The 27,043-nt window shown below is 46.5% G+C and overlaps 2 long non-coding RNA genes across 5 annotated transcripts; one reads left to right on the top strand and one right to left on the bottom strand.

Moving 5' to 3' along the window:
• Positions 1–177: 177 nt before the first annotated feature.
• On the bottom strand, positions 178–15,662 carry LOC120370816. 4 transcript variants are annotated; one of them, XR_005583962.1, is made up of 5 exons: positions 15,278–15,661; positions 13,854–13,981; positions 6,771–7,109; positions 1,940–2,228; positions 178–1,818 (listed from the first exon to the last, which is right to left on the bottom strand). It is a non-coding gene; the product is annotated as an uncharacterized LOC120370816 (long non-coding RNA). The 4 variants fall into 4 exon arrangements; XR_005583960.1 differs by lacking the exon at positions 6,771–7,109 and having other exon boundaries at positions 580–1,818; positions 15,278–15,447; positions 15,624–15,662; XR_005583961.1 differs by lacking the exons at positions 6,771–7,109; positions 15,278–15,661 and adding an exon at positions 14,233–14,277 and having other exon boundaries at positions 588–1,818.
• LOC120370817 lies at positions 13,956–18,907 on the top strand. Its single transcript, XR_005583963.1, has 4 exons — positions 13,956–14,134; positions 14,978–15,153; positions 17,995–18,057; positions 18,703–18,907. It is a non-coding gene; the product is annotated as an uncharacterized LOC120370817 (long non-coding RNA).
• The last annotated feature ends 8,136 nt before the right edge of the window (positions 18,908–27,043 follow it).

Consider the following 27,043-nt stretch of genomic DNA (forward strand, 5'->3'; position numbering starts at 1 on the left):
TGTCTCGCAAGGGATGGAGGAGAAAGCTGCGATCAAATGAACCTGGTTAGATCTGAAAGACTTTATTTCCAACCAGCTAATGAGGCGCGTGTGTGATATCCGCATACACTGCTCATCCACCCTGTCACCTACTTTCTTCAGTATCACTTGCCTTTAGGTGCTTTCCTAAAGAGAGGCTGGTTAATTCACGAGATTTACCAATTTTTCTTGCGGCGAATTAAAGAGGGGGAGTTAATTAGCAACGGGGTACTGTCCCTGTAATCCAGTTAGTTTGTGATGGGGGATTTTTATATAGGGAAGATTTTGCAGCGTCTTCCTTAACTCCCTCCGATTACGACCAATTTTACTCCTTGCCCTCCCAGAATTAGGGGTCGGATGAGTCATCCCTGAAATCGACCAGGCTAAGCGTGTGAGAAAGGATTAATCGCATGAAGGTTGGCAAGATCGGGCCACTGCCGATAATAATTCGAATTCGGTCAAGGGCCCTGGGGGGAGGAAGTGCTTCGCTTCACACAGGTGTGAGAACGCTTCTGTAAGCAGAGTCCTGTGTGGGGAAGGAGAGCTCCCGTCTGATACTAAGCAACTGGGATTTCAACAAGTGGGATTTAAAAAAGAGTCCCACATTTAGCAGTGTGAGAAACAGCAGTGATGAATTGCAGCTCGCTGCGGCTGAGGAACAGGTGCGACCATTTGGTGGTCAAATCTCCAGCACTAATACCGCTGAACTAGGCCAAGCAGCTGCATCCTCCCCGCTTCCAAATACCGATCACAATTATTCAAATCCTAACGACTTGGGCACAGGCTCGCTACAATTAGAGGGCTCCTTAATAAATTTTAGCAGTGCATGCCAGGCATTTCCCTGGACTTCTCAAGTTCCAATCGATATGCAAGAGCCCGCATCCCATAAACAAACTGAGTCATTTCCTTTTTTTAGCACTGGAATCAAAGATGGGTTTTATTTACAATTTTAAAAAAAAGGCAACCACTTACTGATTCGGGGGAAACTCCGCGTGTGTAAACACAACAGCTGCGCTCTCTCACTTTTACACTCCTTTAATCCCAATAATGTGCATTGGGAATAGATATATATATATTTATTCTAAATTAAGGACTAAATGCTCCGGATACTTGACATCTTTTCTATCCGCTTTGTTTAAATTAGCTATTGAATAATCAGAGCCTTGGAAACCCGATAAGGAAGGACACATGTAAGAGCAGGGGCGACTTGTCCTACTTTTATTAAGTAAAAATAATAATTATGCCTCCCCTGCATAAACGAAAGTGTTTAAAAAAAATCCGAAGCAGCTGCTAGCGATTCCGACCACACACACAAAACGTGCGATTGAATTTCCGCTTTGTATATTTCATGACTCCAAGTAACTGCCGGGAGCTGGTGTCTTTATGGGCGTGGAACAACTTTTATTATTAAAATCATTAAGTAAAGGTAAAGAAGGCATCTGCTAAACCCTCCCCCCGATTTTGCTGTCGAATCCGGAGCAGACAGGGTGAGAACCACCCGAGAGGAGGCAAAGACGAAACGGAGAACGGATTTCTTGGAGTTGAAAATCTCCACTCATCGCTATATATAGAAGCGTGAACTTCTGCCTGTTTGAGTCACACATCAGAATCCCCTTCGATCGGCTTCGAAATGTTCTCGCCTCTGGGTTGGCACGCTGAGCTCCTCCAAGAAACCACCAGTCGAAGTGAAACAGATGTGGGGTTATGGTCCTGGAATTCCCATCACTGGGGCAAGCGGTGCGGTGCCCAGGGGGCACGAACGGGCTGGCTTTCGTGCCCTTCCCTCCGACAGCTGCTGTCCTGTCGAAATACCAAATAAAAGTCGATAAACGCTAACCAGGCTCCTAGAGACACCACGAATAGCTCAACTCAACTCATCGGCCAAGGCTACGGAGACGCCTCGCTGCTATTACAGACTCACGTGCGTTCGACGGAAACCCTCCGATCTGAAACCCCGTAGGGGCCACGCGCCCAGAAAGATTTCAAAGAAACCACAAATCCGGGAGGTTTTTGTTTCTAGGAAGGCTCCGTTCAGCTGGTTTACTCTACAGAGATGCCATCAGGTCGCGTTTGTCAAATCTCTTGGAGTGTAAACCTCAGATTCCTCTCTCCTTTAGCACGTAACATACCGAACTAAAGCGAAGCACATGGGGAGCGAACAGGCTTCAGTTCCAAATATCACACGCCTGGCTCGGCGATGACTGACGTGTCTAAAGAAAAATAAAACTCCATTTCAGATCAGCAACGGCCTGAGAGGAAACAAATTCTGAAGGACACGTTCCCCTTTGACTCTACAAGCACTTCGGCTTTGAATTGATCTGGTGGCTTATTATGGACAGAAAACCACAAGGTACCTAGAAAGGAGCCCGGGAGAAAGAGCTTCGACTGACACTATGACAGATGGTCAGATCATAGAATTTGTTGTAAGTTTTTTTTTTTAAATGGTTAGTTGGCATATTGGGCTTCACAATGAGACAGACAATAGGGCAGTCATATTGCTGAGGCAGGAGTCTATCCGAAAAGGGATACAGACAATGCTTTCTTTTAATTTTCCAAATACTCTCAGGTTTAAGGGACAACAAAAAAAAAAACCCTCTGCACTCTCTCTAGGCAGGATTTCTATTCAGTTCCCATCCTCAAAACCCCCCTCCCAATCTATCATCCGTTAGTGACAAATCTCTCCCCTTTTTAGACGGATTTATAAAATATTTGAGGGGGGAGGTCTGCCATCCAAAGTGGCTACATAATAATGCCATAATCAAGTTTGTTTCCTATGTTATTGTTCCCTGATGTGACTTGTACACATTACAAAAAAGTTAGACTGCAAACATAAGTCAGCGGATCAACTCTGCTAACCTTTCTCTTTACTTTCATTATAAACCTCTCATGTTCTTTATTACCCCAACCCAGTGGCAACGTGTTAGGCTAATGTTTATTTGTTGTGCATTTCACCTTAGTGGAGGGGATACAAGATGTCTCCCCAGAGCTCCACATTTTAAAACTTCTCTTAAGGTTTAAGACAGACTGCCTCATCACAAGATCTTGGCCTTTAAATTAATTGCTACTTCAGTCTCTTCATGAAACTGGTGGAAACAGGTGGGGAACCCAGCTGATCCCACTGATTTCAACAGGTAAAATCCCCTCTGAGTGGCTTCAGGGGGAACAGGCTTGGGCCCGGTCCAGTTTTAAGGCTGAAGCCATGGTGAGAGCATGTTTTCCCTGTGAAAACCTTAAGTCAGCCTGTCTGGAATCTTGGGCTTTTTCATTTGCCAAAGGTTGTTGAGAGTCAAAGAATGATTCCAGGAGCACCCTCTTTAGAAGCAAGGACTTGATTTCTTACATCTAGCTCCTTGCATTGAGATTATCCATGCACAGATCTGCAGTGAATTGATGTTGGCCAGATAAGCCTCTCTTAGCCAAGGGCCTGATCCTGTACTCCTTACAGGAATAACTTCCAGTGGGAGTTTTGTCTGTACAGAGGGTGCAGCATTGTGCCCTCTGCTTACATTGCTCAGACTGATACAGTACTTGTTTGGTTTGTCTAGACGTGTAGGTTATTATTTTGGAGCTTTCGGATTTCCATTGCAGACAGATTTGCTCCTGGGTTCTTTCCAGATGATCTATTGGGTTTTGCCTTTTTTTTTTTTTGTTATGCTTCCTTGGTTGAGTACCATTTTATGTTCACTTATTCTGATGAGACTCATCTCCAGGTCCCCGAAGTCTGCCTGATGGATTTTGCTGCATTGCCTTGTTGCTATCAAGCATTGGCTGTCCTCTAACTCTTTTGAAAACACAGTAAGAAGACAGCTCTGTTGCTGCCTGGGATATCCCCGGGGTCTCTTTTTCCCACTTATGCGATTTCCTTTGATGCTAGTTCTCTTCTTTCAGTTTCCAAGGTTCAGAATTTCTGATCCCTCAGTGACTCTGAACCTCTTTTTCAGCCACATATTACTCAGATCGCAGAAGCTGATTTACTATGTCTTAGGCCTGTTTCCAGTCTGTGGCTCATGCTGCAGTATTCTCTCATGATGCTGGCTCCCAAAATATGTTTATCACCACCTACGTACACAGCCCAGAGACTTCCATCAAGTTGCATCCTGCAGAGAATTCTACCATTGGAATAGTCAGTGCTGTGCTCGGGTATTTTAGATCTTCATTGCTTGGGCCAACTATTTTTAAACTTAAGTGTCTAAAATGAGGTACCTAAACAAAGAATGGCCTGATTTTCCAAAATGTTGAGCACCAACAATTGTCATTGATTTCAGTGGGAGCTTTGGTTGGTTTTAAAGAATGCCTATGTGATTTTAAGAGCACAAGTCCAGTGGAGTTTCTTATTGGGTCCTTAAGACTTCTGGGAGGGGGGAAAATCAGGCCACCTATTTAGGTGCATAAATATCGATTTAGGGGCTTAGCTTTAGGCACTCAGGTTTGAAAATATTTATCCTTGTCCCTCCCTTAGAGCTTACTTCCATCACATATTAAACTGTGCCCAACACTCAACCTTGGATGAAATCTTAATACTCAGCTGTTTAACCCTGCTTGATACAAGCTTTTTGTATAGTTCCTCCTCATTCTCATATGACAAGACTGAGATACGTGCAAGTGACTTAGTGGAACTTGGAGCTCTCAACTCAGAGGACCATGTGCATTTTTGAAAACACACAAAATCTAGTTCTCCTCTTTGCCATTAGGAAAAAAACCCACCAACATGTCAGCCTAATGCACAAGTGTGTTGAAGTTAGTTGTGCTTTGGCACATGTGGCCACACCCATATTTAGAAAAGGCAGCATGCCATCCACACAAAGAAAAATATCCCTAAGAAAACAGATCTGTTAATCACTATTATTTTAAATCCCAAAATAAAGTTAGAAAAATCTCAGGGAATTGTATAAGGGATAATATTTTCCAACTGTGGGTGTCTGCAGTAACATCTGAATAAAAGGTCTGATTCATGCAGATGCTGAGCAAAACAGCCTCTATTGAAAAATTTGACCAAGATTTTCAAGGGCCAGATGTTCAAAGTCTGTATTTGTTCATGCCTAGCTTATGCCCAGACATTCCAGTTGCATGCAGGTACATGAGCTATTTGTGCATGTGTATGGCAAGCTAGGAGCCCATCTGGCCTCATGTGTGCAGAGACACCTGGTTTGAACACTAGGTATGTATGTGCATAATAGGCATGTGCCCATAATAAAAATAATATTCTAGGTCTTCTATAGTACTTTGCATCAGCACCTCCTGAAGTGTTTTACAAAGGAGGTCAGTACCATAATCAGTTTCCCCATTTTATGGGTGAAGGTGAAGATGAAGAGAAGTTAAGTGACTTGCCCAGGGTCACCCAGCAGACCAGTAGCAGAGCTGGGAGTGTGTGAATGCACTTTAACACATTGAATGGTGAAAATCTGGCTTTCGCATGCACATGCTAATATGTTCATAAGCCACATTTTTTTAGTAAAAAAGGGAAGCACCAGAGATGGGGGTTGGCTTATGAACAGGTACAGAGAAGGAGAGGTGGGACATAGCCCCTCCCCCCAACAGAGGGAGCAAGGAAAGGCAGCAGAGACAGAAGGGAAGAGGTGGGATCAGAGTCTCTCCGCTTCTGGTCACGCTGCTCTTTTCCCCCCCACCCCCCAGCCTCTGAAGCAGCTGCAGCTCTGGGGCTGGCAGGCTGCAGCCGTGCCACTCAGCCCCATCCCCCAAAGCAGGCTGTGGCCGCACCACCCGGGCTCTGGAGCGCACTGCGGCCATGCCACCCTGCCCAGCCCGCTGGAACATGCTGCGGCCGCGCTGCCTGGTCTGGCCTGCCAGAGCAGCTCCAGCCAGGCCAGAGACATCCTCCCCTGGCCCTCCCCAGATATGGTGGGAAGGGAAGGGATGGGGAGAGTGCGGGAGTCCTGGGCTAGGGGTGGGGTCATGTGAGGGGTAGTCACAGGGGTTACTCCCCTCACTCCCAGATTCTCCCCCCCCCCCCCCAAAAATTTTCCCCACCAGTTGCTGTCCCGGCCAGTCAGGGTAAGCAGCTGGCGCGCCGGGACACTTTGTTTACTTAGGTTTACCTCTGTGCCCGCGGATGCTCGAGGTAAACAAACCATCTCGGCCCACCAGCGGCTTATCCTGATGGCCTGGGAGCCAAAAAGTGTGCTGACCCCTGAATTATAGGGTCGGCTTATGAACGGGTTATAAAATGTTTCCATTTTTACTTATCCATCTTGGGGGCGGGGGGGTCGGCTTATAAACAAACCAGTTTATGATCGAGTCTATACGGTAAATTTAAAAGCTCTTCCCACTTCTGCGTAAAAGGGAAGTCGAAACCTCATTTTAAAGAAGAGAAAATTAGAGGTAGGTAAAATTTGAACTCTGGTACTGTTGGTTTATTATTAATACCACTTACCATTTGTATAATAAGTAGTAATAATGAACCAAAAGCACCAGAGTTCAAATTACATGATACTGTAATTATATTGTTATAATTTGCATCATCCTCCCTTATACCTCAGTGTTACTCTCTCCCACACACTCTCGTTTTCAGCCCCACATGGAGAAAACTGAAGCCAAGGTTAGCATATGTCACAACAGTCTCAGCCAGCTGGTTCCATCAGAGTGGGGTACAGGCCCGCCTACTCTGATCAGCAACACCGGCACCGTGTTACTCCTCTGCCTGTGCAGCGTGGGCATGATCCCCTCACGCAAAGAAGCAAGACCCTGTACTGAACACCGCCGTGCCCCTCTGTTACAGACTGCGGTGAGCCTACCTGTGTCAACAGCCTCTACGTCCTCACCAGTGTTGCTCCTCCTGGAATATGCCAGGACGTTGCTAGTACCGTTGAGCGCACAGGGCAATGCACAGATCCAAGACATTCCACTGCACGATCGAACGCCAACGCTGAGTCACGGCAAAGTTCTCTCGCCACCGTTAATGAGGATCCAGCCATCACAGGTGCACAGCTATGGCGAGAAGCAGTAGGAGGACCCGACAAGAAGATTGGTATCATGATGGCATCTAGATGCCTAGCTGAAAGCAGGATCCCACAGCACTAGGCGTTGTACAAACATGAAAGGAGACAGTGTCTTTGCCCTGAAGAACTTCCAGTCTAAATAGGCAAGATTAAGGGTGGGAGGGGAAACAGAGGTACAAGGTGGTCAAGTGACTGGCCCAAGGGGGGAGGGATAGCTCGGTGGGGCCTGCTAAACCCCAGCTTGTGAGTTCAATCCTTGAGGGGCCATTTAGGGATCTGAGACAAAAATCAGTACTTGGTCCTACTAGTGAAAGCAGGGGGCTGGACTCAATGACCTTTTGGGGTCCCTTCCAGTTGTATGAGACAGGTATATCTCCATATATTATTATTATTTTTTATTATAAGGGCATACAGCAGCTTTGTGGCAAAGCTGGGAATAGCACCCAGATCTCTAGAGTCATGTTCCAGGGTCCTAGCCACTCTTCCACAGACCACTGTTTCTCATGTACACTCCCCCCAGCTCCCTCCTGCTGCTCAGCCTTGAGGATTGCTTTAGTATTTGAGTCTTTAAATCATCCAGCTTGTGATCTTGGTTCTCTCTATTTTTAAGGAGGAGAACGGAGGGTCTTTAAAGCCACATAAATGTGCCTGCTGCAATTGTGGACGCCCCGCAATATAAAAGAAAAGTGGCTACTGGGGTCAGGCAGCAATTTCATAGAACTTAGTAAATTGTAACAACCACTGTGCCACTTACCCCTGCAAAGCCAGCAGGTGTCCTTTGCCTCTCCGATGTGCTTTAATTCTGGTGGGCCTTGGACCAGCCCCTATCTCAGTGGTACACAATCGCAAGAAATGCCTTGGCTACTGGAAACACCCGAATTAGATCAGTGTGGCTGGGCCCATATTAAAGTCAATGGACTCCTGGCACAGGTGGTGAGGTACGCCCAAGATCCAACTGCAGGATCAAGGCCTTATTTTCTGCACAGTTTAAGCTGGAATTTTAAAAAAAGCTTTCTGGCCTTTATGGGAGTATAATACAGTTCTGGGGAGACTTGACCTGGAGAACAGCACACTAATTCCCACTCTCCTGCTCAAATAGCAGCTCTTCCAGGGTTTAGCTTGTCTTTGGAAAGATGCATTGAGTAAGTTTCCACTGGAGAAAGGGCACAGGGTTGAGCCAGGTGTCATTGCACAGTTTGATAAATGATCTGGAGGAAGTTCTAGCTTGATCAGATTTGCAGGTGGACTGAACACCCTGAAGGGAGAGAGGGAAGTGGATGGATACAAGCGGGAAGGAGAGGAAAAATTACCTGAAAGAGACTTAATTTAGAAAAATTAAGATGATAAACATAAGACCAGGAAATAGCGTATAGAAATCAGCAGAGCAGAGAGATCTGAGTTTAGTGGAGAGCACTAGGTATAAGCTAGAAAAAAGTGATGATACAGAAAACGAGGGCTATTGATATCTATATGGCATTGTCACAGGCAAAGCTAAGGAGGTTCTAACTCTTCCCTATCCAACCTGGATAAATGACATTTTTGGAATATTGTGTATAGCCTGGGGAACTTTCCTCCACGCCAGTCAGACATCAAGAAATGGGACACAATCCAAAGCAGAACGAGTAAAATGATGTAAGGCACGGAGGCTGCAATTTTTCAGGGCAGGTTGTTTAACAGAGGGTGGGTTAAGTTGTTAAACAAAGAGGCCTGATGAAATTTGTTATTCTGTGTATGGTTTTTAACATTTCTACAGAAATATCATTAGTTTTAATTTCGTTAACTGCCTAGACTTTGAATTAGGCACCAAAGGTGAAATTCACCCTGTGCTGAAAGTCAGCACAAGGCCTCTTTTGAGGGCCGTAGTGGGATTTGCAAAGAGCCCAGACCTTAGAGTCACAGAAACGTAGGGCAGGAACTGGCCTTGAGACGTCATCAAGTTCAGCCCCTTTGCCAAGGCAGGAGTCAGACCAAGTAACCTTAGACCAGTTGTCCCGGGGCTGATACACCCCATCACCCTTTGGGGGCAGGAGAGTGGTGCGTTATGGCCCCTCAATTGAGTCTGTAGGGCTGCCCCCAGTCTCAGGGTTTGCTCTCGGGGCAGGGTGGCCCAGCGGCCTGAGTCAATAGTGTAGATGAGCTGGACCATCGCCCCAGGGTGGGTGGTAGCCAGGTTAGGGGGACCCGGGCCTGCCCTCTCCTCTAGGTCCTGACCCAGGGCCCTATCAGTGGCAGAGTTTTCCACCACCAGCTTGGTGGGGATCCTACCAAAATACACCGAGCCTGTCTCCAGTTCTACCACCGCTTACTCATAAAGTTTCCTTGGGTCACTTCCTACCCAATTCTCTGCAGTTTTCTGCCTCCGGCTCTCCATGGTCTCTCTTTTCTCTGTGGTGTCCTGAGCCTGTGTGTCAGGGTCAGTCTCCGACTGGCTGGCCTCCGCGTCCTGGAGTGCAGGCGTTCCTCCGCTAGGACTCAACAGTGCACCTCCTTCCTCACCGGCAGTCAGCCCAGACTGATCTGCTCCGCTGCCTTTTATAGCCTGTCTCCAGCTGGAACGTGCCCAGCAGAGCCGAGGGGGCGTGGCCTCCTTAGCCAAGAGAGAAGGGTTAACCCCTGCTGCACCAGTGTGGGGCCGATACACCCTGTCACACCATCCCTGACAGTTGTTTGTCCAACCTGTTCTTAAAAAGCTTCAATGATGAGGATTCCACAACCTCCCGCAGAAGCCTATTTCAAAGCTTAACTACCCTTCGAGTTAGAAAGTTTTTCCTGCTGTCTAACCTAAAATCTCCCTTGCTGCAGATGAAGCCTATTACTTCTTGTCCCACCTTCAGTGAACGTGGAGAACAATTGATCAGATTCCTCTTTCTAACACCCATTACATCTGTTCGTCAGAGGATGGAGATGGATGGCAGGAGAAAGATCACTTGATCATTACCTGTTAGGTTCACTCTCTCTGGGGCCCCTGGCATTGGCCACTGTCGGTAGACAGATACTGGGCTGGATGGACCTTTGGTCTGACCCAGTATGGCTGTTCTTATGTTCTTATTATTTGAAGCCTTTTTCTCAGGTCCCCACTCACTAAACATGCCCTTTAAAAAACAACAACAAAACTTCTTGTAGTCAGGTTTTCTAAACCTTTTCTCATTGTTGTTGCTCTCCTCTGGACCCGCTCTCCAATTTGCGCACATCTTTCCCAAAGGGTGGTGCCCAGAATTGGACCAGCTGAGGTCTCAGCAGTGACAGAGTGGGACAATGATCTCCAGGATCACAGACACTCCTGTGAATACCCTCCAGAATGGTATTCACCTTTTTTGCAACTGCATCACTTTATTAACTCTCATTCAGGGCCGGCTCTAGGCACCAGCAAAGCAAGCACGTGCTTGGGGCAGCACAATTCCAGGGGCGGCATTCCAATTTTTTGTTTGTTTTTTTTTTGCTTTGGCAGTTGTGCTCTCGAAGCTTGTGGCGGCAAAAATCCTACAACTGGCCCTGCTCTCATTAACTTGTGATCCATTACAACCTCCAGATCCTTTCAGTAGTGCTACCACCTAACCAGTTAGTCCCCATTTTGTAGCCGTGCATTTGATTTTTCTTTTCTAAGCAAAATACTTTGCACGTAGCTTTATTGGAGTTGATCTGGTTGAATTCAGACCAATTCTCCACTTCTTCATGGTCATTTCCTCTGAAGTGCTTGCAACCCCTCCCAGCTTAGTGTCAGCTGGAAATTTTATAAGCACACCCTCCACTCCATTATTCAAATCATTAGTGAAAATATTAACGAGTACCAGATCCAGGATTGACCCATGACCCCACTTGATATGCCCTCCCAGTTTGACAGCATACCATTGATAACTACTCTTCGGGTACATGCTTTCAACCAGTTGTGCACCTACCTCATAGAAATTTCATCTAGACTGCACTCCCCAGTTTCTGTATGAGAAGGTCACATGGGACTCTGTCAAAAAATCATAGGACTGGAAAGGACCTTGAGAGGTCATCTGGTCCAGTCCCCTGCACTCATGGCAGAACTAAGTATTATTTGAGACCATCCCTGACAGGATATATCCCACCTATTGCTTCCCCCCTCATCCACTAGGGAATTAACCCAGTCAAAGAAGGAATTTAGATTAGTTTGGCGTGATTTGTTCTTGACAAATCCATGCTGGCTATTCTTTATAACGCTATTATCCTCTAGGTGTTACAGATTGGAACAAATCATTAAACTGTCAAAGTGAGGCTGACTGGTCTACCATTTCCCTGCTGGTGCTCTGCACAGGGTGAATTTCAGCCTATAAAAAAAGGAAGTTAAATCACTTCCATCAGCCATCTCCAAAACCCTTATTATCCCCTAGCAGCATACAATGTCCCTCTCTGGTGTGTGGCCATTCAATCACCCAGTCAATGGAAATTTTCCAGGTTTCAGGGCCTCCAGCCCCACAATATTCAAGTGAATGACTTGGAAATGGGTTGCCAAACCACTACAGGGACTGGGATCTGTCCTCTCTTCCTGGAGGTCTATAAAATCATGAATGGTGTGGAGAAAGTGAATAAGGAAAAGTTATTTATTTCTTCCCATAACATAAGAACTAGGGGCCACCAAATGAAATTAATGGGCAGCAGGTTTAAAACAACTAAAAGGAAGTTCTTCACACAGCACAGTCAACTTGTGGAACTCCTTGCCTGAGGAGGTTGTGAAGGCTAGGACTATAACAGGGTTTAAAAGAGAACTGGATAAATTCATGGTGGTGAAGTCCATTAATGTCTATTAACCAGGATGGGTAAGGAATGGTGTCCCTAGCCTCTGTTTGTCAGAGGGTGGAGATGGACGGCAGGAGAGAGATCACTTGATCATTGCCTGTTAAGTTCACTCCCTCTGGGGCACCTGGCATTGGCCACTGTCGGTAGACAGGATACTGGACTGGAAGGACCTTTGGTCTGACCCAGTAGGACAGTTCTTATGTCCTTATGTTTGGATTGAGTACCCTAAATCTAATCCCTGGTTTGTGCTCGTGGGGAGCAGATCCTCACTCTGCTCCTAGAGGACTTCATGGAGGCATCAGTGTGGGTGTTGTGAGCCATTCACTAGTATCTGTCTGTACCTCTTGGCATGTCTGTGCAGTTAAAGGAGACGTACCAGCCCGGGGATGATCAAATTCACTCACCTAAAACGGGCTGGATGATCAGAGGGCAGGTTGCTCAGCACTTTCTGAAAAATCCCTTTTCCTGTGTGTCTCATTGGTCCCCTTTCACGTGTCTCTACTTCAGCCTCCAAAGTCACGAGTCACTTCTGGGAAATTTGGCCACCTGCTTGACTTGACTTTTGCATTTCCCGATCTGTCTGTGGTACCTTACAGCCGCGTTAGTAAAAGCCTGCTGCATCGACGTAGTTCATCCGACTCCACTAACGGTACTTCTCTGGTGTCGAGCAGGAGACGGATGCTTTTTGCCCCCACTGATGATTCAGCCTAGATAAATACTCACACCCGTTGTGATGAGAGAGAGATTCAGACTGTTGGATTCATGGCAGCCCCCATTATCCTTAAGGCCTGACTACATCACTGCACTGGCCCAGTTTCAGTCACAAGAAAAACTCCCACTGAAGTCGATCAAACAGTTCATACCATACGCATCATAAGAAGCATGGAATGTGGGTCTCAGCTGTGGGATTTTCGGGCACTCTTGCAGCTCAGAGATAAGTGTGCCATCTAGAGGATGTCAGGTTTATTGCTGATGCACTGCTTAAGAAGCTGCTGAGTGTTCAGGTTAGAGACCCAATAAAGGATAATAAAAGCTGGACTTCCTTCTCCAACTGTTTGGGTGCACCAGGGTTGGCCATAGTGGAACTGGGATGGTTACTCTGCCACTGTGCATCATGGCTGCTCTCCCGCATTGTAATGTGAGGAATATGGGACAGTGTATATATAATGTGAGGCCCCAGGTTGGGTCATTAGCAGCAGGGATTAAAGCTGGGCCCTCTGGTTCTAAATGCATGAGTCATAGAGTCTCAGGGTTGGAAGGGACCTCAGGAGGGCATTTAGTCCAACCCCCTGCTCAAAGCAGGACCAGTCCCCAGACAGATTTTTACCCCAGTTCCCTAAATGGCCCCCTCAAAGATTGAGCTCACAACCCTGGGTTTAGCAGGCCAATACTCAAACCACTGAGCTGTCCCTCCCCTCAGAGAGCCAAATCTGTCAGACAAGGCCTGTGGCAGGATCATCAATCTACACGTGGCCCAGAGGGGTACAGAGTGCCACAATGAGTGAGTGCAGGTAACAGAAAGAGAAGAGCTACTAGTGATTCCACAATACCCAGGTCTTATTCAGTGCATGCCACAGCACTTTACAAAGGAGGCCCGCATCATTCTCCCCATTTTACAGATGGGGAAATTGAGGCACCAAGGTGCAGTGAAGTGATTTGCCAAAGGTCACCCAGCAGGTCAGTGGCAGAGCCAGGAATAGAACCTGGGTCTACCCAGTCCAGGACTCTAGCCACTAGGCCACACTGCTTCCTCCACAGAAGAAGTAAAACACACCATGACCGCAGCTGCTGCATTCATGCTCTGCAGATTGGGGAAAAGGGTCTTCTCCCATGGGCCCTGTAAAGACCACCTCAACTAAGCCTTGATTTAGGACTTTGCAGGTGGTGATGATTCACCCAGAGAATCCATTTGCTGAGCACGACTCCAGGAAACCTCCTGAGGGTGACCACTCTCAGCAAATGTAATCATGGAAGCACAGGAGAGAAAACTAACCTTTTGACGTTTTTTAAAGGAATGTCTGTGCAACATTAATTAGTCTTGGTGCAAATGTGTGGGGCTTGGCCAAACGTACCCAGGGCAAAGGGCACTGGAAAGAAAGATGCCAGGAGAAGCCATACCTGGGATTCTTCCACTGGTTAGATTTCAGCATGGCTCATGAAGATCCCCAAAGCCAGTGGTTTTCAAATGATGGTCCAGGGCTCATTAGGGCTCCGTGGAACTTTCCTTGGCAACCGGCAGAAACATTCTGAGAACCAAAGTGATGGAGTGTTGACTTGGGTGCAAGAAAAAGTCTATCAAGCCTGGTCCACACAATGAGAGCATGAGAAAGTCAGCCCTGAGCAAACACACCACGCTGCAGCACTATCTGGACTGCCTTCTGGACTAGTGCCACCCCTTTGTCGGTGCCTTATCAAAATATGGGTTCATTTAGTTCCTACGGGATTTTTATCCTCCTTAATTCAGCCAGCCCTGTCTTCTGTGTCCCATTAAACATACTTGTAGCACAGCTCAGGAGCACAGCAGAACATGGCAGCAATTCACCTCCCTCGATGGCGATCTAGCCTTTGAGCTGGGATCAAGCAAATGGCAAAATATTTTTTTACAAGGGCTGGTTATTTACCATTTTCCATTAGGCACCGGCCCTGTGTTTTGTTAGCAGTTAGTCACACACAAAGCCTTAACAAGCGCTCCCTCCGCACTCACCACATCAACCCCATCAGACAAAGCCGGCCACTCAGCCTCACCCTCCCGAGCGTAGTTCACCAAAAGAGACTCAGCTCAACCAAGTGATTACTCAAATCTCAGGTTGCTACAGGGATTATATGAATTTGCCATTCAAAGGCAATCTGGGGAGACGGGCAGCTCGCTCCAATTCTCAGGCGTCTGTTAAATCAGAGTCTTTTGAAGTAGGCATTAGTTACCTTGCCACTTGTGAAGGCAAATTTAAGAATATTCCTAATATCCAGCTGGATATCTTTAAAAAAAATAGGAACATAAGATTTGTCAGATGGGATAAGCCATCTAGACCCGTGTCTGGTCTCTGACAGTGGCTAACGCTAGCTTTTGCAGAGGAAGGAGCAAGAAAACCTGCAGCATGGGATAAGCTGGCCACCAGGAAAGTTTCTTCCTGACCCCCAGCAGTAGGAGGCTGGGTTATGCCCTGAAGCTTGAAGGTTTATATCCCTTCCAAAATGTTTTTTTTTTTAAATCCTATGTCACACTGGATATTCTTGTTATCCAGGGAGCAAGGGAGAAGCTGAGACCTAGTTATAGCGGAGACAGAATTTGGGATTTCCTCTGCTCCTGTGGACCAGGTCCTGGCCCTTCTTTGGGGCAGACTGCGAAGTGCCAATCTGATCCATAGCTGGTGGGATTGATTGCATAAGAAAAGATCACGTGTCAGCCACTAGTTAACAGGTGAGCAACGCATCTCCCTCTCAGTGCCTGATCCACAGAGGAGGAGAATCTGTTCCGCCTGCAACTCCAGAGCCTGGTTGTCTAGCTCAAGCTGTAGGAGACTATCACGAGGTTCTCTACTCACCACTGGAGCCCCTCCTCCTGGTCCCACCTGGGGATCCACTCTGCCGGCCTGACACCTCTTCTTGCAGTGGCTCACTCCCTGTCTCTCTCTCTCAGCCTCGCTCTTTCAGGGCTCAGCTGCTCCCGCGTCAGGGCGTGGGCCTCTGGCCAGGCCACCATAGCTGTCCCCTGCTGGAGAAGGAGGGTGGTGCATTTATCAAAGTCTTTCCAGAGCCACTGTCCCAGGTGGTCTTCCCGTAATGGTGCCCCTTCTCCAGGGCCTGGTGGGGGAACCCAGGCCTGCCCAGCCCCACGGGGCCCCAGCCCAGGGACCCTACAAAAAGCAGTCGAGGCCTGCACAAGCCTACACTTTACTACTGTCTCTCTGGACTATTTCCGACTTTGCCTTTGCTGACCTTGAATGTGATTGCAACCCCCCCCACCCCCTTCTATGCTCTGCTACTTGGCCTTGCCCAGCCCTTCCTGTCCCTCTCCAGCTGAGCTCCATCTCTAATTAATCCTCCTGGCACACTGGCTCCTCCTCCAGGTGCAGCCTAGGGTGTTAATTGGCCGATCTTATCACCTTAACCCCTTCAGGCCTTTGGTTGGATGGACACCCCCACACAGAGTCTCATTGCTTTCAGCTCTGGAGGTCCCAGGGGCTGGCCGGCACATAGACACAGCAATGAATCTTACCAGATTGGGCCCACCTGCTGCAGGGTTCTTTACCATGACCTTCAGTGTTCGAGCTCAACCCTGCAACTACTGAAGTCATTAATACGGTTGCTATAGACTCCAGTGAGGCAGGATCAGGACCCTACCTGCGCTCAGAAGAGTTCCCATTCCCACGTGTGAGATCTCAGAGCAGCTGCTTCGAGTTTTCCCTCTTGACCTGAAACGCTGGGAAATAGCCTGGACTAGATCTAGGGGGTGTTTCCCTCTCCCATCGCTAAGACTATTATTGAAATAGCAGCAGCGCTCGCTGCTCGTTCAGTTAAGAAAACTGTAACACTTGTAACCCTAAAGAATTGTCTAAAAACTCTGCTAAGGAACCTAATACAGGAAATAATTGTTCTCACCCAGCACATAGCACCCTTGTTAAAATATCAAGGACGTTTTCATAGCAGTGGTCTGCAAGCAAGACACTCCAGCAAAGTAACGCTCACTAAAATAGGCAGTGAATTATGGCAAGAGGCATGCTCGGGGAGATACAAAGGTACCCAATGAAAGCAGGGGAGCTAAATAAAAGGAACAGGTGGTGCCAATGAGAAAAGAGATTTGCAAAAGTCAAGAAAATGGCCAAGATTTTCAAAAGTAACATGATTTGGGGCGGGGCTCAACTTGCAAGACCTTCAAAGGGAGTGATTTTCTGACCGGGTTGAATACACAACCTCCCCCAAATCAGGAGTCCTGCCTGTGTCTCTTAAAATTGTATTCTTTACTCCCAGAGCCCCCCATTCCTTCCCCAGCACCCCACTAAGGAGCCAGCTGTACGAGTAGCCAAAATGGCTAGCCCCAACCGGATTTATTTAAAGGCTTAGCAGTGCACCATGGGAAATGGTTGCACCAGCTTTAAGAGTTCCTCCCCCATTGGGCTAAAATGTTCATGGCTGCTATGAGCTGACAGCAAACTCATGAGGCTGTAGGGTCCCTCCACCCCCAGACAGAAGTCATCATACTGGGGTAGATCCTGCCATACCCCTCCAGCTACAGAGGGACCCACCTAACCCAATGAAATCACTATGGCTCTGCTGGAGAAAAGAGGGGCAGATTCTAAGAAAACCAGGAAGCTCTACTCAGCAGGGGGTTTGGGTAGGAAGGGCCAGTGCAGATCATAATGTAGCTCTGCTGTTAGCACCTGGTCTGTTTGGAAGACTCCAACCTCCCACAGGAAGCTCCCCAGGGCAGCTCAGCAGCTTGGGGGGTACTTAGCAAGGTCTGAGTTCTAGCTGACTGTGAGAATGGGACTCTTCTCAAGAAGAGAAATAAACAAACAACAGGCATCAGAAATACCTACCAACTAAACGACCAGAAGGCGCACCAGCACTTAGTTCTAATATGGCTACTTTAAGCTTGGACTATTGGGTCTTTGCCCAGTTTAAAGGGCCACACCCTCCCCCCACACACACACACACCAAAGCATGCTGGGAAAAAGTTCCTACCAAAGGACAACCCTGCCCTAGGAAGTGGATAATTATACAAGAGCTTGTGCTGATATGGTTGTAGTCTTCTATCACCGTTCTGTCACACCCATTCATTTTTATTGTGCCATGCTATTTTCTATGTTGCTCCTTACACAAGGGATATGCTTCCTGTTCTGCTCCATTACCCCAACAAATTCCTTCTACAGACACTGTTTGCTCTGCCTATGAGAAGTGAGTTAGCAATAACACTTAAAGAAATACCGCTAGGGTGACCAGATGTCCCGATTTGATAGGGACAGTCCTGATTTTGGGTCTTTTTCTTATATAGGCTCTTATTACCCCCCACTCCCATCCTGATTTTTCACACTTGCTGTCTGGTCACCCTAAATATCACTGTTATTCCCTTTTCTGAGCTTCCCTACACACCCTGTCTCCTTGACACTGGTAAGCTTGCAAGTGGTTGGGACTCAGGCCACGTCTACACTATCCACTGGATCTGCAGGTAGTAATTGCTCTATCGGGGATTGATTTATCGTGTCTCATCTAGACACGATGAGTCGATCTCTGAATTGACGCCCATACTCTACCTTGGCAGGAGGAGTAAGCGGAGTCGACGGGGGAGCCGCAGCAGTCGACTTGCCGCCGTGAGGACGGCCAGGTAAGTCGAACTAAGATACTGCGTATCTTAGATCGATCCCCCCCGCCTGCAGCGTAGACCAGCTCTCAGTTTATAATTTGTGCCTGGGCTGGCGTGTCTGCAACTCTGAAAGGCTCCGAACAACCTGCAGAAAGTGATCAGGTCATTGTCTACAGAGCCACTCAAAATGTGCTCTCTTGGGCAGCAATCCTGCTGAAAACTCTGTTGGAAGCTCCTGTGTGTGCACTGAAGTCAGTGGCACTCCAGCCAGATGCTGGGGGCCTGTGTTCAGTGTTCACATTCCAGGACCGGCGCCTTTGTTATGCTACAGTCGCTGATGTGGGGACTTAGTTAGAATAAAAATCTAGGGCTTGATCCTACCAGGGCTCATGCCTGGGCTTCACTAAGGAGCAGTCAGTAGAGGTAAGTGTATGCTTATGTTTAATCACATAAGTAAGTGTTTGCAGGATGGGGGCCTGTCCGCATGGGGATGAGTGTTAAATTCATATGCTGAGTCATTCCCCTCCATGTCTTCTGGGGTGTTTCAGAAAATTCTTCCAGGGGACGTTTCAAGATCTTCTGTAAAGTTTGCCTTAATAGGAATTCTGAATTCTTGGCTGTTCCATGGGATAATTCTCCTTTTTTCTCTCCATTTTCCACTTTTAGTGATAATCCTGTGGCAGGCTGTGCCAGTTCATGCTTGACTAGACAGTTAAGACCTCCTGCTGTCTGGCTCTGTCTTTGTTTTGTATAATTGTTCCAAATAATTAGCCACCAGCGCATGCTATTCTGAGACCTCTTTGTGCTGCCATGATACTTAGGGGGGAAGCGTCAGATGGAAGAGACTCGGCATAAAAGAAAGATTTTCAGCCCAGGGGAAAATGGATATGTTCTTAGAATAACATTGAAGAAAATAAAACAATAAGTAACTCATCTGGAGTAAAACGTTGTTTTGATCTCAACCGGAGTTGGCCTCGGTCAAGTGTAGAGTAGATTTACCAGGTATCTGCAGTGTGATTTTCCTGGTGCTAACAAAAGAATTAAGCAATATTAGTTTGCCATGAAATCTATAATGTATGTTACTAGGGTCCCATCTAGTGGGGAGGGAGATAAGGTGCAGCTGAGTAAAGATGGCTGACTGACCAGAAGATGTGTGTTCGGCTGTCATGGATATTACAAAAGCCAACAAGAAGGTTGAATCCGCAACTTCTGCTCATGCAAGACGCCCTTACTCATTTGAGTAGCACCACTGAAGTCAACAGGACCACTGTCCTGAAGTGTGACCGCTATTAAAAGATAACTAGCACTTGTCATCCACAAATCTCAAAGCAGCTGACAAAGTTGGAGCAGTACCATTACTCCCACATTACAGATAGGGAAACTGAGGCACAGAGAGGGGGAAGTGGACTGATTTGGTCCCGCATGCTAGCCACTGAACCACACTGTCTCTCTTGGTGGATGAAATATTGGGGAGGATCACATGTCTCACCAAAAACTGCATTTATACTTTAGAGATGAATACAAGACAATATTCTACTCGATGGGATATTGCCCAGTGCAGAGCAGTTGTTTTATAATTAATTACAGTCATTGTGCAGCACAGAAGTCAGTGGAGTTACTCAGTCTAAGAAACAAAATGATACAGTGAAAATTATAACAATAAAGGTTCTACACTGGGAAAACTCCTAACCAGTCTTAAAACCAATTCAGCCAAATCAATTTTAAAACCAGTTACAGCCATAGTGTAAGACCGAGCTGTAGCAGTCTAGGGTGGCCTGGCTTGTCTCGGTGAATCCATTTCTCTGTACTCCGTCCGAACAAAAAGCCATGAGTGACCACCAGATTTGAATTACTCTGATGTTCTGAAACAGGTTCAGTAAAAATAGGCCAGGCCACTAGACACACTGCCAAAAACTGTGTCTAGACCATGGCTCCAATGGGTTTTAAAATCAGTTTAGCTGCACGAGTTTTAAAACGAGTTAGAAAAATTCACCACTGTAGCCGTGCCCTGGAATCCTGGAAGGGACAAGAACCTTGACCATGAAGCACTGGAGAAGGGCTTGGGAGAACAGTGGGAAAACTCTAAAAAGGGGTTGACATGGCCAGAGCGAGGGCTCTCAAATGCCAGAAGTTCACACTGAGAATCCAGTCATCCAGAACAACATGTGATCCAGGACAAGGGCGAGGGCCAGAACCTCAGCTGGTGTAAAGTGGAATAGAGCTCAACTGTACTCTATCAAGAGACGCCAATTGACACTAAATAAAGACCTGGCTCCAGTTCTTACTAGGAAGGTGTTTATATTAGAAACTGGAGCTAGACCTCCAGGTCATTGGCGCAAGTCCATTCCATCTCACTAGTCACCAAAATCAGTTGCCATGAGAGGGCTTCTCCATTGGCTTTGCATTTGGTAGCGTCACTCCAGTTCCCGGGGGGGTACATAAAACCACCATGGCAATGCTCAACTTGTATAGCAATCCCAGTAGGGAGGCAGAGAGGCATATATGGACCATGGAGACCGATCTACCCTTGTATCTCTAGAGGGTGGCCATCTGGTCAAGGTTGAGGCACGCTAGAAGGCCAGCATCGGGAAGCTTGCATAGTCACTCCCTGGCCTGTATCTGTTTTACGGACAGTCGGAGGACCATGTTGTCACTCTAGGCCCATTCACACACACTGGCATGTTCACACACATTTTTTTTTTAAAGTGTAAATAAAAGCCTGGCTTGTATCAATCCACTATATGGCATCCTGAGCTGTGCAAATGAAGCCACTGGTTCAGGGGGTAAGAGGTGGTGGATCCAGGCAGGAGTACAAGAACCTACTACTGCCAGTGAATAATGACCTCAGCCCTTCAGCTCAAGTGGCAGAAGCCCATGCTGAAAGTCGTGGGTTCAATCCCCACTCATGCCACATGGTGGGGATTGGTTGCAGAGTCACAAAACATAGCAAAGGGCACATGGCTAGTCCTTGTGGAGTTAGAATGCCTGTCACAGAGCCTGGGCAGCCCAGCCTAATGGTCAGAGCAAGAGCCAGAGGGCTGGTCTACATTAGGGGGGTATCGATCTAAGATACGCAACTTCAGCTACATGAATAGCGTAGCTGAAGTCGAAGAGTCTTAGATCGATTTACCTCTCGTCCTCATGGCACAGGATCGATGTCCGCGGCTCCCCGTGTCGACGCCGCTACCGCTGCTCACTCTGGTGGAGTTCCGGAGTCGACGGGAGTGCGTTCAGGGATCGATATATCACGTCTAGATGAGACACAATATATTGAGCCCCGAAAAATCGATCGCTACCCGCCGATATGGCAGGTAGTCTGGACGTACCCAGAGTCAGGCTGGGAACAAAGCAGGCACAGGAGTGACCACAGCTGCAGGCATAAGCACTGAGCAGCCACCGGCCAAGTGCTACTGCTGGGCTGAAGAGTAGTCCTGGCACCGTCGCTCGGCCAATCAGCTGGTTTCAGCTGCGGTTAGCTAGCTGCTCCCAGGCCCAGCTGCAGGGCTTCATTCCTGACAATTCCCACCAAAGAGGCTACTCAGGAACAGAGAGAGCCCAGTGCATTCCTGGTGTAATTCCTCTGGAGTGCTACCAAAGATAACTTTGGCTCTGTGCATCTCAAATGTTCTCAGGGGCTCTGACCACTGCCACTACAGATTTTACATGTTCTCAGTTACCACCCTCTACAGAGTCTTAAAAACAAAACAAAAAGCTCATTAAATATTTTTAGTACTTCAATGATAAATTGAAATGTTTTTCTCGTTTTACCAAGTAGTTGCTATGCCAGCGCAGGCAATGGATCCATCAAATGTCTGTCTTTGGCTCCAGCTAAAGGTCTGCTTCTTTACTGTAAATGTTGTTTTAATAACATGACTGTCTTTTACATAAGAGAGGACTTTTCATCCATTGATCTCAAAGCACTTCACAAAGAATGCCAGAGTCATTATCCCCATTTTACAGATGGAGAAACTGAGGCTCAGGGAAGGAAAGTGACTTGGCCAAGGTCATCCAGCAGACCAGTAGCAGAGCCAGGAACAGAATCTAGAAGGCCTGAGTCCCAGTACACTAGCTAATAGGCCATACTGCCTCATATACAATTTTAATATACATATATAATTTTTTCCCTGGAGGTTCAAAGGGGCTACTGAGAATGGAACATTCAATTAATAACACCATCTTCACAGTGTTAGCAACCCCAGGCATTCAAAAATCATGAGTTGGGCCCCACAACAATGAGAGGATTGTAAAAAATCTGATTTTTAAGACAATGAATGTTGGGTTCTTTCAATTTGTCTTCTGATCTGTGTGCCTTTTAGGGGTCAGGATTTCAAGCTTTTCTCTGCAACCATAAGAGTTAGAAACTTAAATGAAAGTGGAGATTCTTATGTACTCACATGAGTCCAGGAGCTGGGGCTTTAAGAAAACACTCGTGAAAAAATCACAAGAGTTGACAACACTGACAACAGCATCCCACTACCTATCAACTATGCACTGGATGGAATTCCCTTTGGAAGCACATGCAATGCGCTTTCCCAGTCCACAGGTCCAATCTCATTGTTAGCTTTTCTTTGAGATCACCGGGGGGGAGAGGGGAGTTTCACCCAAACTCCCTCAAGCTTTTCGATGGTGTTCACTGATCCATTGATTTCAATGGAAATTAGGAGCCCAAATACCTTTTAGGATCTGAAGTTTAGTCTAGGTCTTAGTTCCCCGCCTACATAAAAATGTACTTCACCTCACAAGGATGTTGTAAGAATAATTACATTAAAGATCATGATGGACTTAAGGCAGATAAACTGTGCATTGTATAGCAGACAGTAAGAAACAGAAGTACCCTCAACGGCACAGCGTGGTCATCAAAGTCTCCATGGACCTACTTTGTCACCATGATCATTTCACTCTGTTCCACAAGCGCAGCTCCCAGTTGCTTGCACTCCAGCTAAATCGCCCATATCCGTTAACCGTGGAGGGTCTGGGGCACACGGGTGAGCAATTCTGATTCTTTTCAGCAGAGGGCAGTGATGCACAGCCACAAGCCAGCTCGGGGCAATATTTTGCATTTCTATAACAACCTCCCTCCAGGAGTCTCCAAACACCTTGCAATCACTGATATGGTCACACAGTTCTTCTGTGAAGTCGGTGAATGGTGTTATGTTCCTAATTGCACTGAGAGACGAGACTGAGGCACAGAGAGGATAAGTGACTTTCCCAAGGTCTCAGAACAAGCCAGTGACAGAACTAGGACATGGGGATGAGGGGATGTTTTCACACTGCACTGTTCACATAGGAATTGTCATACCAAGGACAGACCACTGATCCTTCGAGCCCAGTATCCTGTCTCTGACAGTGGCCAATCCCAGATGTTTCAGAGGAAGGAATTAAACTCTCATAATGCATCTAACTGGGGAATTTCTCCCTGCTCCCAGCTGGTGATCTGTTTATGAACTGAAGCATGCGGATTGATAGCTCGGGTCATTTAGTCTTAGGGAGTGTATCTTCAGATACTATTATATTAAGGGTCACATTACTGATCCTATAATTAAGGTTACATGGGACATGTATTTTATTCCATTACAACACTTGTGTTTCATTGCCACAAACCCTTGTAAAAAATCATTTTTGGATTTTTTTTTGTCTAATAGACATTTAGAGAGAGGAAGAAAGCACCAATCAACAAGGGGAACAAAGGCCTAGAATGGAGGGAGGAAAAGAAGAGTAGGGAGGGAGAGGAAGTGAGCTGCAAGGAGGATCATGAACAATGATCAAAATGGAAAATGAAATTTGCATGTATTTTGGTAAGTTGTGTGAGACAACAGGAGATGAGAAGGGGGGAAAACAGAAAGACTGGATGAAAAGCAGGTGAAATGCACACAACTGTGAGCTCTCAGTGATTTCTGTTTTTTCCCCTTAAAGCCCCAGCTTCTGGAGTCATAGGATTATGTGAGAATCTCAATTTTCGTTAAAACAAAAAGGACATTTCCAACCCCTAGAGGTTGAAAACGTGACCCCTGAAGGCTCAAAAGCCAGAAGACAAATTAAAAGAACCCCAAACCTATTTTTAAGTATTTATGATTTTTAAGCCCATCTCATGGTTTTGGGGCACTGCCTCATGATTTGAGGTTGGGGTTGGCACAATCAGCTGCAGAAACCTGGCCATAACATCAGTGTTCCTGCTGAGGGAGGAGGAGGAAAGAATATTCATTCCAATTGTGACCAGGGTGGAGTTCCAACAAAAAAGATTGTTAACCTCTGACTTACCTCTTTGCCACTGTGTTCCCATTGGGCAACAGTATGCCAGATGCTGCAGCCAAAACTCCTACTAAAGTCAGTGTTCCCTAGTATCCCGATTAAGCAGCCCTTAGCCTTCTCTGTTATTAAATTTAATGATTTCTCCATGGGTCAGGGGGGATATTCCAATAAATGGCACCCAGATTTAATGTGTCATCATTAAGCTTGGTACATTGTACTTTACAGATAGGACACTGTTTTCACCCTTGGGTACCTTAAATTAGGCCCCATAATCCATCTTTAGGGTAAAATTTTCAAAAGCAACTACATGATTTAAAAACCTATGTCCCATTTTCAAATGTGACTTAGGCACCTAGGGCCAGATTTTTTAAAGGGGTTTAGCTGCCTAAAGATGCAGATAGGCACCTCGTGGGATTGTCAATAGTGCTTGGTGCCTGACTCCCATCAGCACCGAGGTGCTTTTGAAAATCTTGCTAGGCACCTGCCTGCATCTTTAGGCACCTAAATACAAATCTGGCCCTTAAGAAAATTTGACCCTTTTTCACCCGCATAGGGGGCCTGGTTTTCAAAGTTGCTATGCACCCACGGCTCGTGTTAACGTCAAAGGGAGAGGCAAGTGTTCATCAAGCACTTTGCAAAACTGGACCATTGCTCAAGCTCCTCTATGGATTTAAGTGATTAACTTGAGATTTGAAAAGTTTGGACACATGCTCATACCTGTCAGAGTGTTTTAGGAGCCAGGGAACTTTTGCTAACATTGCTGAGCGCTTCTGTGAATGTCGCACCCTGGGGTCCTTGCTATTTTGTGTAGTGTTCTAGTTAGGTTACAAACGCAGTTTAAATAGCCTGTATCAGACCTTCATCCTGTCAAGTGCCACATCTGTTGCACAGCAACATCTATCATCAGCTGATAGAAGACAGACCCCTAATTAATCTAGGCTCTACAGTTATAAAGACAAGTATATTAGCTATTATTAAACTGACATTTCATTTACATTAGCCTTGTCCTCAGCTATTCAAGGCAATCTCTCTCTTTTCAGGCAGTGGTTCAGATCTTGATGTAACCACAAATGATTGGAGCACGTATATTACATCTGTAGTGTCTCCATGGTTCTACAGAGTGACATGACACAGTGAAGCATCTGATTGTTAACTGAACAAACAGAGACATGAATACTATTGCTCTGGCTACACAATTCCCCATACTTCACAGCAGAAGCTAGGACAACTATGCCATTCCCGTGTTTGCCACTAGGGGTCGTTGTTGACTTCAGTTGTCTCAACGTCCCCACAAGGTGGGATAACCTTTGATTCATCAGTTAACACGATCATTATCAACCTTAATATAGTCTAGACATGGGGTTCTCAAACTGGGGGTCGGGACCCCTAAGGGGGTCACGAGATTATTACATGGGGGGGTCACAAGCTGTCAGCTTCCACCCCAAACCCCGCTTTTCCTCCAGCATTTATAATGATGTTAAATATATAAAAAAAGTGGTTTTAATTTATTAGGGGGGTCGCAATCAGAGGCTTGCTATGTGACAGGGATCACCAGAACAAGAGTCTGAGAACCCCTGCTCTAGACTTTGATGAGTGGGGCGATCAGGGTTAAAATTTGCCTGGGTTAATATTGTACCTGACAGTTTTTCTGGATCTATGTTTCAATGGCAAGACAAACTCACAGTCCAAGGGATAAAGTAGATACATTTCCAGTGAAAGCAAAACCATATAGAATCTGAACTACGTTTATCAAATGCATTAACTGATTTAGTACAACAGCCGCCTAATGGCTATATCGGTAGATGACATACATTCAGGTCTGGAGAGTGAAAACACAAACACCGCAATTACATTAATGCCTAGAGGAAGTCCCAGCTTGCACCAGGACCTACACAAACACATAGTGAGTGACAACCCCTGCCCAGGAGAGCTTCCAATCTAAACAGATACAACAGAGAAAAGGGTGGGAGGGGAAACAGAGGCACAGAGGTTAAGACCCATAGGTAACCGCTTTAAGGTGTCTCAAGCTGACTACCCCCCCCAACAGGGTCACCCACAAATCACTAGTCACTTTTGAAATGGTCAACCATTAAGACCTGCTTCTGCTCTGATTTCAAGTGGCAAAATTCTCATTGACTCCAGTGGGAGCGGGATCAGATCCTGTCTTCAATACAATACTAAAAGGACTTTACAATGCCTCTTGTCTGAGGGACAGATTTTAAAAGGTATTTAGGTGCCTAGTGTGATTTTTAAAAGTAACCTAGGCACCTAACTCCCATCAATTTCAATTGGGATCTTTTGAAAATCCCACTAGTGCCTATAGCCTCAAAGGCATTTAGGCACCTAACTCCCACTGAACTTAAAGATGTTAGGTGCTTAAATATCTTTAAAAATCTGGCCCCTGGCTACTTTCAGTGGTCCTAGGAGTCTCTGCATTTTTCATTCTTCGGTGGGTTCTGTCCCGCTCCCACTGAAATCAGTGAGGGGTTTTGCCAATGACTTCAACGGCAGCAGGACCAGATGTTTTAGGAGTGTCATTACTTAAGACAGTCCGAATTCCGTGGATAGTGCTAACTAAAGAGGGGAGGATTTTATCGGAGACTTGGTTTCACACCCAGTGATCACTGCTCCTGTTTCATTGAAGTCACACAGAGGAGCATTAAAAATAAGCCACTAAAGCAAATGAGGGCTAGCAGGCAACATGTAAACGCTGCAAAGCTTAAATCCACCCTGGCCCTGGAAGGCTGATGCCCTGCGT

The sequence above is a fragment of the Mauremys reevesii genome, linkage group 8 (genome assembly GCF_016161935.1).
Source record: "Mauremys reevesii isolate NIE-2019 linkage group 8, ASM1616193v1, whole genome shotgun sequence".
NCBI classification, from domain to species: Eukaryota; Metazoa; Chordata; order Testudines; family Geoemydidae; genus Mauremys; species Mauremys reevesii.